The sequence below is a fragment of the Phyllostomus hastatus genome, unplaced genomic scaffold (genome assembly GCF_019186645.2).
Source record: "Phyllostomus hastatus isolate PE091 unplaced genomic scaffold, TTU_PhHast_1.1 phas_contig_64, whole genome shotgun sequence".
Taxonomy (NCBI): domain Eukaryota; kingdom Metazoa; phylum Chordata; class Mammalia; order Chiroptera; family Phyllostomidae; genus Phyllostomus; species Phyllostomus hastatus.
The window spans coordinates 1,566,709-1,580,867 of NW_025333928.1; positions in this window are offsets into that span (position 1 = coordinate 1,566,709).

The following is a 14,159-nucleotide window of genomic DNA, read 5'->3' on the forward strand; positions in this document are numbered from 1 at the left end:
AAAATTACATAGGTTTAGAAGTGTAGAAAGTGTTTAAGAGCATATGAAGTGTTTTATAAGAGTGTGGGAAAGGTTAATAAGACAGTGGGAAAGGTTTATAGGAGTGTGGGAAGGGTTTATAAAGCCTTAATAAAATAAATATAATGCTGCTACTTCATGAATTTTCACCTATCGCAGGAATCTCTGGAATGTAACTCCCATGATAGATGAGGGATTACTGCACTTCTTCCAGCCCCTTCTTGCCTGTAAGGTCTCTTTTGAGAAATCAACTGAGAGTCTTATGGGCACTCCTTTGCAGGTAACTGTCTCCTTTTCTCTTGCTGCTTTTAAGATTCTCTCCTTATCTTTAATCTTGGCTAATGTAATTATGATGTGCCTTGGTGTGTTCCTCTTTGGGTCCATTTCTTTGGGACTCTCTGAGCTTCCTGAAAGTCTATTTCCTTTGCCAGATTGGGGAAGTTGTCCTTCATTATTTGTTCAAATAAGTTCGATTTCTTGCTCTTCCTCTTCTCCTTCTGGCAGTCTTATAATTCGGATGTTAAAATGTTTAAAGATGTCCTGGAGGTTCCTAAGCCTGTCCTCATTATTTTGAATTCTTGTTTCTTCATTTTGTTCTGGTTGAATGTTTCATTCTTCCTTCTAGTCCACACTGTTGATTCGAGTCCCAGTTTCCCTCCTGTCACCATTGGTTCTGCGTATATTTTCCTTTATTTCACTTAGCATAGCCTTCAGTTTTTTCTCTAATTTGTGACCAAATTCAACCAATTCTGTGAGCATCTTGATTACCAGTGTTTTGAACTGTGCATCTGATAGGTTGGCTATCTCTTTGTCACTTAGTTGTATTTTTCCCAGAACTTTGATCTGTTCTTTCATTTGTGCCATTTTTTTGTAGTAAGGGGTAGAGCTTTAGGTTTCAACTGGGCGGGGCAAGCTATATTGCTGCCTTGTGACACTGTATGTGGGGGAGAGGCCCAAGAGGGAACAATGCCACTTGTTCCTCTCCCTGCCAGTGTTCAGTCAATTCTGCACTACCTGCAATCAAATTGGGCCCTTCTGGTGCTAATTCCTGAGTGGGTGGGTTTGTGTACATTCAAGGACCCTGTGTATCTTTCCAACAAACTTTCCTGTGAGGCTAGGAGTTTCTCCTGCTGCCACCTCAACCCCCACAGGTGTTTTTAGTCAGAAGCTTTGAGGCTTTATTTCCCTGTGCTGGAACCCTGGGTCACACAGTCTGTCTCCCTCTGCAGTTGCTCCTTCTGGTTTATCTGCATGCGAATGTAGGACCGCCCACTCCACCAGTCACTGCCTTGCCCTATTCACCAGCAGCCACCTTGCCATGAGGTCTTGCCACCTGGCTGTCCATCTCTGCCCCTCCTACCAGTCTGGGTGAATGTTTCTTCTTCAACTTCTTGATTGTCAGACTTCCCTACTGTTCAATTTTCTGTCAGTTCTGGTTGGGTTTTTTTGTTTGTTTGTTTTTAAATTTGTTGTCGTTCTTTTTTTGGTTGTGCGAGGATGCACAAAGTGTCAACCTTCGCTTCTATCTTGGCTGGAAGTTTAAGTATAAATATTTTAATGAGGTTAATTCTTCCAATTCATGAACATGATATATGCTTCTATTTGTTTGTGTCTTCTTTAATTTCTTTCTTCAGTGTTGTGTAGTTTTATGAGTACAGGTCTTTTAGATCCTCAGTTAGGTTTATTCCTAGGTATTTTATTTTTCTTGTTGCTATATCAAATGGCATTTTTTCCTGATTTCTATTTCTGATATTTCATTGTTGGTGTACAAAAATGCCTTTGATTTCTGAATACTGAGTTTGTATCTCACTGTTTTGCCAAATTCAGTTACTAGGTCAAGTAGCTTTTCCATCGAGTCTATAGGATTTTCTATGTACACTATCATATCATCTGCAAACAATGACAGTTTTGTTTCCTCCTTTCTAATTTGGGTACCTTTTATTTCTTTTTCTTGTCTGATTTCTGTGGCTAGGACTTCCAATACTATGTTGAATAGAACTGGTGAAAGCAGACATCCTCGTCTTGTTCTTGATCTTACTTTGAAAGCTTTTAGTTTTTGCCAATTGAGTATGATGTTGGCTGTAGGTTTCTCATATATGGCCCTTTTTATGTTGAGGAATGCTCCCTCTATTCCATTTTGCTGAGTATTTTTATCATAAATAAGTGCTGTACCTTATCAAATTCTTTTCAGCATATATTGATATGATCATGTGATTTTTGTCTTTCCTTTTGTTTGTGATGTATTACATTTACTGATTTGCAAATATTGTACCATCCTTGCATCCCCGTGATGAATCCCACTTGATTGTGGTGTATGATCTTGTCAGTGTATTGCTGGATGTGGTTTGCTAATATTTTGTTGAGGATTTTAGCATCTATGTTCATTATCTATATTTTCCTGTATTTTTTTTTTGTTGGTCTTTATCTGGTTGTGAGATGAGAATAATGTTGGCTTCATAAAAAGTGTTTGGGAGTCTTCCTTCTTCTTGGACTTTTTGGAATAGTCTCTGAAGGATAGGGGTTAGCTCTTCCTTAAAAGCTCTGTAAAATTCTCCCATGAAACTACAGTCCAAGGCTTTTGTGTGCCAGGAGATTTTAGTTTATTGCTTCAATTCTATCAGCTGTTGTAAGTCTCTTCAGGCTTTCTGTTTCTTCATTCAGTTTTGGAAGTTTTTTCTTTTCAGAAATTTTTCCATTCCACCAGGTGTTAAGTTTTCTGGCTTAGTAGTTCTTCATAGTAGTTTCTTACAATCCTTTGTATTTCTGTGATATTGGGTGTAATTGGTTCTTTCTCTATTTTATTTATTGGGAGTCATCTCCTTGTTTTCTTGATATCCTGGTTCAAGGCTTGTCAATTTTGTTTACATTTTTTTAATATCCAGCTCCTGGATTTATTGGTCCTTTGAATTGTTTTTCTAGTCTTCATGTCATATAATTCTGCTGTGACCTTGGTTATTTCATATCTTCTACTCTGTCTGGGCTTTGTTTGTTGTTCTCTAATTCTTATAGATGAAGGGTTGGTTTTGCTGTTTATTTGCTGTTTCTATCTTTCTTAGGTAGGCCTGTATTGCTATGAACTTCTCTCTCAGGACTGCCTTTGCTTTGTTCAATAAGTTTTGGACTATTGTAAGCTCATTTTCACTTGTTTCCAGAAACTTTTTGATTTTTTCCTTGATCCCATTCTTAACTCATTCATTGTTTAATAGCATGGTATTCAATATCCATGAATTTGAGTGTTTTTGAATATTTTTTCTTGAGGTTGGTTTCTCATTTCAGGCTCTTGTGATTGGAGAAAATGCTTAATATGATTTCAAGTTTCTTGAATTTGTTGAGGCTTGTTTTGCATTTTAACATGTGTTTTATCTTTGAAAATGTTCCACAGGCATTTGAAAAGAATGTTTATTTTGCTTCTTTGGGATGAAAAGTTTATACACACACAGACATACACACACATCAGTTAAGTCCTTTTAATCTAGGGCATTGTTCAATGCCGCAACATCCTTGTTGAAATTTCATTTGCAAAATCTGTCCATTGTTGACAGTGGGGTGTTAAAATCCCCTAGTATAACTGCTTTGCTGTCTATATCTTTCTTGAAGTCCTCCAAGGTTTTCCTTATATATTTGGGTGCTCCTATGTTGAGTGCATATATGTTTATAATATTTATGTCTTTTTGATGGATTCTTCCCTTCAGTATTATGAAGTGTCCTTCTATGTCTCTTTCTTTGGTCTTTGTTTTGAAGTCTATTTTGTCTGATATAACTATTGAGATCCCAGCCTGTTTTTCCTGTTGATTTGCTTGGAATATTTTTTCCAACCCTTTACTTTCAGTCTGCGTAGGCCTTTTGTTCTGAGGTGGGTCTCTTATAAATAGCATAAGTGCAGGTCATGTTTTCTTATCCACTCAGCTACTCTCTGTCTTTTGATTGGAGCATTTAATTAATTTACTTTTAAGGTTATTATTGATAGGTACTTATCCATTGGCATTTTACTTTCTTGTACCTGTGTTCCTCTCACTTTTTTTCTTTCTTGAAGCAGTCCCTTTAGCATATCTTTCATTGCTAGTGTGGTGGAGGTATATTTTTTCAGCCTTCTTTTGTCTGGGAAACTCCTTATTTTACCTTCCATTTTAATTGAGAGCCTTGCTGGTTAGAGTAGTCTTGTTTGCAGGCCTTTGTTTTTCATTACTTGGAATATTTCTTGCTATTCCCTTCTGGCTTGTAGTGTTTCCATTGAGAAGTCAGCTGCTGACCTTATCAGGGCTCCTTTGTATGTTATTTCCTCTTTCTAGGCTGCTGCCTTTAAAGTCTCTCTTTATCTTGGAATTTTGACATTTTAATTATGGTGTGTGTTAAAGTGGGCCTCTTTGGGTTCTTCTTGATTGGGACCCTCTCTGATTCTAAGATTTTTGTGACTCTTTTTCTGAACAAATTTGGAAGCTTTCCATCATTACTCGTTCAAACAGGTTTTCTATACCTTGCTCCTCTTCTTCTCCTTCTGGTATCTCTAGTATACAGATATTATTATGTTTCAAGTTGTCCTGTTGTTCCCTCAACCCTCTTCATTCTTTTTTAGTCTTTTTTCCTATTTCTTGCTCTTTCTGGGAGTTTTTTTCTACCTTGTCTTCCAGCTCACTAATTCGATCCTCTGCTTCATCTAGCCTGCTTTTGATTCCTCCTACTTTGTTCTGAATACAATTCAGAAATTGTATTCTTCATTTCCTCTTGGCTCTTGTTGAAAATTTCTATGTCCTTTTTCATGCTGGTGTACTTCACAGTAAGTTCCTTGTAGGTTCCGTGTATTGAGCTTCCTTATAATCAGTGTTACGACCTCAAATCTGATAGTTCACTTGCCTCTATTTCATTTAACACTCTTTCTGAGAATTTCCCCTTTCCTTTCATTTGTGGTTTGTTTGTCTTCCTATTATTTGTGAGACTCTTCTTGTTTCCTCTGCGTCTTAAATTAATATGTTTTGATACCCAAGTGTGGTGTAAACTTCTTTGGTAGAACTGTGAGATTCAGTAGTGCAGTCTCCTTCATCACCTGAACTTGATGCTCTTACAATGCTCTTTATGCCATTTATGTTGGCTCTCTGGATGTAATTGAATTTTTATTGTAATTGGGCCTTTCTTTGGTGGTTTCTTCCCTCCACTTTGTTCATTGAGGGCCACTCTGCCCACCACATCTTGTATACTGTTGTGCAGGTGCTGCCAGAACAAAATCACAAAGCCCAGGGAAAAAAAACACACATCAGCAAAAATATCTCCCTGCTGCAATCCCACTAGCAACAGCTAATTAGAGTGTAAAAAGATTGACTATTATAAGAAATGAGAGAAATAAACTACAGTATAAAATCTAGTGACTTAATATGCACAAGCTAGCTAGACAAGAAATGAATGCTAAAAAGCTATACAGGAAAAAATATCATTAATCATGGAGAAGACCACAGTTGATTTCATCTTGGTAGCCTTTATTATTTACCACTATTTTTCTTTTCTGGATCTGCCTCTGGTGATATCAGATGTTGACTCCATCTGACCTTAGGCAGCCTGATCTGAGACTGCCAGAGATCTGCCGTCTGTGGCTCTCTCCTTCAGTTGTTAATCTAGTCACTCTGAACTCAGCAGTCAGACTTAAGCACCACAGAGCCCAGGCAGAGTCTCTCCTAGTGTCAGGGCTCTTATTTCCCATCAGGCTGCTGCTGCTCTGAGGATAGTGGTCTTCCTGAGAAGAATAGCACCCGCCACATGGGGCATGCCTCAGCACTGGGATCCCAGCATCTATTCTCTCAACTTTATCCCAAAAGCTTCCTTCCCCAGTCTCTCCTTAGGCATCTCTAGCCCTCTCTGTCCCCACCTTTTCAAGAGCCATGGGTAAATAAAAGCAAATGAAAATTGTTCATTGGCCCTTTAAACAGCTCTTTGCATCTCCAGCCACCCATCTCTTGCAGAGAACGGCCCTCTGTTTCTCACTGCAGGTTTTTATCTGTGTACTTTTGGGCTCTGGTATTCTGGGCTGGGTATCACAGGTTAGGGTTTAGAGCCCATTCTTTTCATGGGATCCAACCAGCCACTTAATTACCCTTCTGGCACTGCCACCTATGGTGCCCAGCCAAACCTCTCGAGTCTACACTGCATTCCCTACCAGTCAGATAGTGCTGAAGCTGATTCTTCTGTCTGCCTGAATTTATAAGGCTTGTCTCTTGCTTTTGTTCAGTTGTTTGTTCTGGATGATTTCTCCACAATTTAGTTGTTATTCCAGATTTTTCTGGGTAGGATGTTAGTGTGGCTTCCATTCATTCCTCCACCATTTTCTCTTCTAGTATTCTTTATCCCATGCCTTCTATTTCCTGTTGGCTTCCATTGCCTCATTGCTTCTGCTTATTCTCTGTGAATCTCATAGTATATCTCTTTTGGTTTCTCACATTCAGACATCCTGGGAAGGAGGATCTTATTGTATCTGTCTGTCACTACCCAGTGAAGTATGCTTTTGATGTGCAGAATGCTTGACATAAAGTCCTCTCTCAGTAAGTAGGCCAGTCTATTGATGACTATTATGGCAGGGAGAAAAAACATGCCTGAATAGTGACCTGTTACCCCCATTTGAGAAGTATTTGCCCTTAGTCACCTGTTAATATCCTGGTCTGTAAATATGTACCAGTATATGAACATCCAGTCATCAGAGACACTGCTCAAAACTACAAGTGTCCTCTCCATTATTGAGGTAAACAGCCAAATGATACCTACTTGGTGAATCAATATGGTGAAGAAATGCTAGCTGTGGACCACTCACTAGGAGCTGACTATAAGACATTTTAAGAGGAAAATAAATGCTGGCGTCATTGGACAATATCCAGATAAGCTGAAAGGAGAACAAGTTAGGATAAGGCAAGTTTGAAATATTCAATTATGGCCAGTGTGTGACCCTTAAAGTGAAGCTCCATATAGCTTAGCTCAAGCCTATTTACATATCTGAAATTTTATGCATCTACAACAAAAATTTGATTTTTATTAAGTTCATTGACATATGTAAGGTCCTCATTTCACATCAGGAAAGTTGAACGTTTAAAATAAACCAATTGCATTTCTCTTGTTTTTTCAAAGACTTTATTTATTTATTTATTTGTACACAGAGGGGAAGGGAGGAAGAAAGAAAGGGAAAGAAACATCAATGTGTGGTTTGTTTTCACACGCCCCCCACCAGGGACCTGGCCCACAACCCAGGTGTGTGCCCTGACTGGGAATCAAACTGGCAACCCTTTGGTTCATAGGCTGGTGCTCAATCCACCAAGCCACACCAGCCAGGGCCCAGTTGCATTTCTAAACTCCAGACCTATTTATTTGCTCCTGGACCCACCCCTGTCTCCACCGTTATCATTATCACTTGCACGTTTTCTCCCATGGTTTTATTTAAACATTTTTAATAGAGTCACAGTAAAACAGAGCATAATAGAACACTTGTAGGGAGAGATTGCTTTGTCCTAAATGAGCTTTGAGGATATACAGAAACAAAAGTGACCTTAACCCCTTGTTGACTCAGCCCTCTGGCTCTGCCCAGGCAGTAATTGCTCATTATTCACTTCTCTGTGACAGTCACATCTGCCTTTCTAAAGCATCTAGAACACTCCACTGTGGTGTAAATGGGATTTTTTCTAGAGAAGTCAGCTCTTTTTATGACATTCTCCTCCTAAAACTTGGGTCTCCAGTTCTGGGAAGGAAAAGAGTTAAAGGCTGTGGCCATGAACTCTTTGATCTTGGTACCACCTCAGGACCAAGTGACTGTGACTGGACAACCTGGGAAATATTAAAGGTGGATGTCTACCAGGATTACTTGCATATTAGAAATTAAGAACTGAAAATGCTTGTTAGGTTTTTAGCAGAGACAGATAGATACATTCTGGGAAGGATGAGGAAAGAGGATCTTTATTCTTTTATGAAATATTTATTGATTACTTTTTGTATGTCTATTATCATCTTTCTTTTTACTGTTTTCCCTTCAAGTGACTTTGCCTTTGCCATTAAATTCCTGAGTTATCTAAAACTACAGAAGTTAACTTTGAGTGGCTGCCACCTTCTGGTCCACCAATTAGTTACCACCTAATTGCTTCTCTTCTGAGAGAATAAAGAAGAATACTAAGTCATCTCCTTTGCCATACCTGTTTGTGCCTGTAGGAGCATATTAGAAAGCAATTGCTAAGGGAGAGTTTGATGTCCGGCTAATAGCATAGCTTCACAGTGTGATAGGGGAAGTTAATTGACCCATCCAAATAAGTTACAGAAATAAGAAGTGCATTTCAGAGCTCCAGATTCATTTTAGAGAGAGTAAGATATTTTGAGATTATACAGTGACTTCTATTAAAGTGATAATAGCTGGAACCAACTTGACAAATCAAGGACTTTTATGAGAATGATAAACTGTATACTTTCTATGAAACCCAACCAGATGCATATCATAGGGATTATACCAAAAGCACTTAATACTGTCAAGTCAACACACAGCCTAGGAGACCTTTTATAAACAGATGAACATAAGTTCAGCAAAACCCATCAGGGCATATTGATAGATAGGCTAGATGTGAATATATCTGAGGTCTGAGCAATTTTATTGCTTGGAGAGCACTTTATTGACTGTAATTGCTGGGATATTTTGGTATTTTTCTCCCACAAGCTTTAACAATAATACCCATGAATCTGAACCTCATGGCTGGTAAAATGTTCTTCGGCCTTAACAATAAGCATTTCAGCTTTGCTTTAGCACTTGTTTTCTGGCAATGACATGGCCATGATGCCCTGCAGTATCTATCTTACAGCCCAAGGACACTATCAGCATCATATTTCCATTTCCTTGAACATTTTCTCTTTAAATACTTCTCACTGAAAATGAGCCATTTTTGAGTAGATTTCACCACATCAACATCTATCTGTGGGCACCATAAACAATTTTGTCAGTGTATGTCTAGGTTCAGTCCCTTGTTATTTTCTTTTCTTATGGCAGAGATGTACATCAGCCTGGTCTCTTACTGGTGCTTGTTTATAATTCTTTAATCAGTGACCACTTCATTTTATTTTTCCTTACCTTTAGCAAAAAAAAAATCATTTAATCATGTCCAATGGTAGGAATCTATTTCTCAAATGTGAGCCAAAGCACATTAACTGATCACAGAGCTCAGAGAATTCCCTGAGTAGCTCCCCAAGGACACTCAACACCAAGGGCAATGGGACCAAGCTCTCAAGATGAAGTGAGATGGAGATGTTCTAATCTCTCTCTGTGGCTAAATAACAAGGCCATTATTTACAGTGCCCTCTCTGCTCACCACCTCTGTTAGCTTTCTTCTTTTCAATTTGTATCTCGGCCTGTATTGTGCCCCTCTCATGAAGCACATACTGTTATGATTTTAAAATAATGGGAAGAAGGCTATGGCACTGCTCCTTAGTGATATTGACTCTCAAACTCTCTACAGATTGCCAAATAAGTGAAATGTTTTGACAGAGAGAAATATGTGTTGTCACCAGTGCTTTACACATCATTTAGAAAGGAAAGTGAAACTGTACTTCAGTGGGGTTCAGGTGCTGATGACTAGAATGGAGTTCAGATGCTGATGACTACAGACCATTTTGTTTTCATTTATGCCTCATTCTTCTCTAATGAAATGCCCAATTACAATCATAGCTAATGTGCATTAAAGAAAGGCTTAAGGAAGATTCTGGGAAGGAGCAGTGACAGGAGTAATTCCTCATAACAGAGAAATCATAGTACCATTGTGAAGAAATGGTCTGCATTGTGACCTCCAGTGTCCCATGTGGAGATTTTAAAGGAGACTAAAAATAAATATAATATTTTTAATTTACAGAGAGGGGAGAATACAGGAGAAGAGAGTGAAAAAGAGATTTGTAAAAGAGATTATTTGTAATACATCAAACAGACAGTAGCTGGAAATGGGGGGGGAATCCCCAGTAGAGTGATCCATTTAGGACAACTTGTGAATTTATCGCTGGTATTAAGTGGTGTATAGAACTGTGCAGCTGTGTGTTGTCTCCTAGCAAAATGAGGTTCTTTCTGTTTCCCTGGCAGGTGTGTTCCTGTCAACAGCTTGTTTGAATTGAGAACATGAGTAGCTCCCAGAGTCCTGCTGACCCTTATCTTTAAGTGTGCACTGGGGAAGCTCTTGTCTATTTTCTTCCTTAGAAAACATCCTTGATAAGAGAAAATGTTGACAATTTGCTTTTCCTGAGACTCACTAAGAACACATTTATTTTTGTCAATCTCCTTTCATGTGCTGTGCAGGAGAAAGGAAAGGGGATATTGCTTCGGGGAATAATATTGACTTTCAGCATGCATTTAACAACCAATGTTTTCTTGAGCATATACCATGTGCTTAATTGGGAAAGGATAAGGGTTGAACTTTCTATAACTCACTCCAAGGGTTCTGGAATTAGGCAGATCTGAGTCTGAACACTGACTCCAACACCTGTTGCCTATGATATTGGTTGGCATGGTGTATTTTAAGCTCTCTGAGTGTTCATTTCTCTGCATTGTTAAATAAGGATAATGATAACTACTTTATGGGTTGTTGGGGTGAGTAAATGAGATGCCATGAATGCAGTATCTAGTGCAATCCTGGCACAAATGAGTCTTCTTAGAATGTCAGCTAGCTTCCCACTTATTTTATGCTATGCTGCATACCCTGTCAGCTGTACTGATACCTGTCACAAACCTTCCTGTACCTCATATGTGACCTACAGGCATTATGGTAACTTCAACTGTGTCATAGCTCTGCAATATAAAGAAGTCCAACCCAGGGAAGTGACCATGTAATAGTGAGCATAGTTTTCTGATAACTAAGTTTCCAAAGCTTATAAGGCCACATGGTTCTTGTCCTCGTCAAAGGATGATCACACAGGAAAGGTGTGGTAGAGACTGGCCTATTCACCAATATTCTGACATTCCTCCCTCCAGGAGCATGGCAGTGTTATATTCCTCCATCACCTTTGGAGTTGGGCACACCATGTGATTTGTTGTCACTTCCAAAAGATTTAGTGAGATGGTGGCATTCTCACTGCCACCATCATAGTGGAAACAAAGGTTGAAATGGGGCTTGTGTAAGCCTAGGCCCATAAAATACTATAATGATCAGGATTCCTTTGATAATCTATGTTAAAAAAATTGCATGAGCAAGAAATTAACTCTTGTTGCATCGCACCACTGAGACACATGGTTGCTCATAATATGCTTAGACTAACAGAGGAGATTGTACACATATTCCACTAATTCTGCCTTTTCTCAAAATGTTTCAATGATCCTCCTGAAAGAATTGCTTTCAGGGGCAGCATATGACAACTACAGAGTTAGTATAAAGTCATCTTTGCTCTCTGCCCTATGACAGTATTGCCTGGCTTGATCCTTGACTTTCCTGCATTTTATTCATTGGACTCAACTCTGCACCTGCTACAAAGAATTGATTGAACACCACTGAGCCTATTGGAGTAAATGTGCCCCTCAGAAGAAGTGGCAGGGGTGGGTGTGGGATTTGGAGGCAGTTCATCCAAAGGCAAACAATAAGAATATGTCTTGTTTACAAAAAATTTAAAAGTAATAGAACCACTAATACACAGTCTACTTTTTATTATCACCACAAATACTCAATTCCTAACAACATATGGAACAAATACTCCTTCCCCACTTCAAGCTTCCCCCTTTGTTATGTAACTTCTTTGAAAGAAATTACAAAGAGGAGCTTTCAGAACTTTTGAACAGCAAAATGTGATTGGGATGTGTTGTTTCCACTAAGGTAAATGTTTCCAAAGAGATAACATTCATTTGGAATATTTACCTAAAAGAATAAAGAGAGGTCATTCTACTTTATAGTTGTCCTTTGTATATTAATTTGGATGTGGGCTTATAAATTTATATCTAGTCATATGTGCATTTTCCTAAATCCTAGGCTTCATTCATTCTTAGGTATCACAGGGTCTGACCAGTACTGGACACATAATCAGGCCCCATGACTCAAACTAGGTTAACAGCAAAATAGTAAATTTCTTTTTTTAATTTGTCATATGTATAAGGGAAAGCTCTGGCTCACTGTTTTGAGGGGTCAAGTTGTTGCTGATGATGAGAAACGCCAAAAGTCTGCTGTTTGAAGAGAGATAAGTTCCAGCTGCTGGTGCTGACAGAGATCTGAGGCTTATACAAACATGACACAGAGCCCACACACAGCAGAGTTAAATCAGGAGAGTCTGCCTCCCCCTGTGCCTATACATATGCCCAGATTGCTCTTCAGCAATTCTCACTGTCTCTTTTACATTCTTTACACCACCCATTGTTTGCATGCAATTAATCTCAAGAAGGAGGATGGGAAAATTTAAAAAATTGACTTGTCTCAGGAAGTATATTCTAAGTGAGAATCCTTATTTCAGATAGAATTCTATACGAGATAAGAAAGGAAACAGGAACTGGAGAACAATTCAAATGTTGGCTAACTCCAGACTTCAGTTTTGTAAAATATGAATGGATATAACAGTTACATAGAGAGTCGTTGGGATCAGTCCAAGGCAGTCAATAATCATAGGCAGTTGCTGGATACCAGGTCATAGTGAGTTAGGCCTTGTGAAAATATTAACCTCTTGAACTCTGTTTTATGAAAAAGTTATGATGGTAAGAGCTGGGGTTGGGGAAGCCTTGGTGTCAGGAGTGCTTTTACCATTTTGAATGCCCACTTTAACATTTTTCTGGGTGAGGGTCTAAGTTTGAATGGAGCATGTATAGCCTCTGGCATGATTGGACTCCACCCACCCTCCAAGGGACCTTCCAGATGGAGAGTGGCCTTGGATATACCATCTTGTGAGGTAGAGCAGGTCTCTAGGGATGAATGGATTTCATCTGGAACTTTAAGATATGGCCCAGGTTCTGGGAGAATGAGGCTGGGTAGGAGGGAAACAATAATTGTTTTCATTTCTTCTCTTTCCAGGAAAGTGTAAGGCCATTTTTGAACTCCTGGGATGAGATGGCAGAGTGCAGAGAAGCTGGAAAATATCCACATTTCTCTATTTCAAGCTCTCTACATCAGGGTTTGTCATTAAGAATTTAGTTGAATGATGTGCAGGTGCTTTTGCGTTTGTAGACTTGACATGAAATCCAAATGAAAGAGGTACCTAAATGGTTGGCTTCATTTTGCTTCCTGAGAATAACTGCTAGATTTTTTTCACTACCCTTTCTGGAAAGAACAACTGGATGACCAACCCTAAACTGATACTGAATAAAGTAAGTATACCTGTCAGAATGTCTGAGTTTTAAAAAATAATTATTGCAGTAGGAAACATGGTGTATATATGTTTCTTGCATTTCTGATAATATACTTTGGCAGATAAGTGAATTTAGGGACCATTGTTACCACCTTTCTCCTTACAGAGAGTCTATGTAATTTGTAACATAATCTTTTTTGCTCTTGTCCATTTGCCATTTCCTACTCAGAGAATAAAAAGAATACAAGTCTAAGCATGACTTTGGGCAAGTTGCCCAACAGTTTTAAGGCTGACATCTATGAAATGTCAAGGTTTGTCCAGGCTGGCATAGCTCAGTGGATTGAGTGCGGGCTGCAAACCAAAGTGTTGCAGGTTCGATTCCCAGTCAGGGTACATGCCTGGGTTACAGGCCATTAGCCCCAGCAACTGCACATTGATGTTTTTCTCTCTCTTTCTCCCTCCCTTCCCTCTCTAAAATATAAATAAATAAAATCTTTAAAAAGAAAAGAAATGTCAAGGTTTGACCCAGGGACTTCTGAGGTCTTAGCTAGCACTAGAAGTCTTTGAGCTGGACATAGGCAGTTGAAAGTGAAGCTACATGTGCACCTGGCAACATTCCCTTTTCATCAATTATGATTCTTTATGGTTAAGAAATGCTGCTTCATAGATGCAGACCTTAGAATAGTTTTATCTCTAATGTAAGGTTTTAGACTTTGCAAAAAAACCTTTTTGGATAAAATGGAATAATTAAAAACATTATCAAAACATTATTTTTAGGCTTGCTCATTATTTCACAAACCCATTCCCTTTGTCTCTTCTTCATCAAAGAATTTAGGCAGTTTATTTCTCTGGTTTTCAACAAACTTCTTTTTTCCTTCTTATTCAAAATAAGCTCTGTTTCC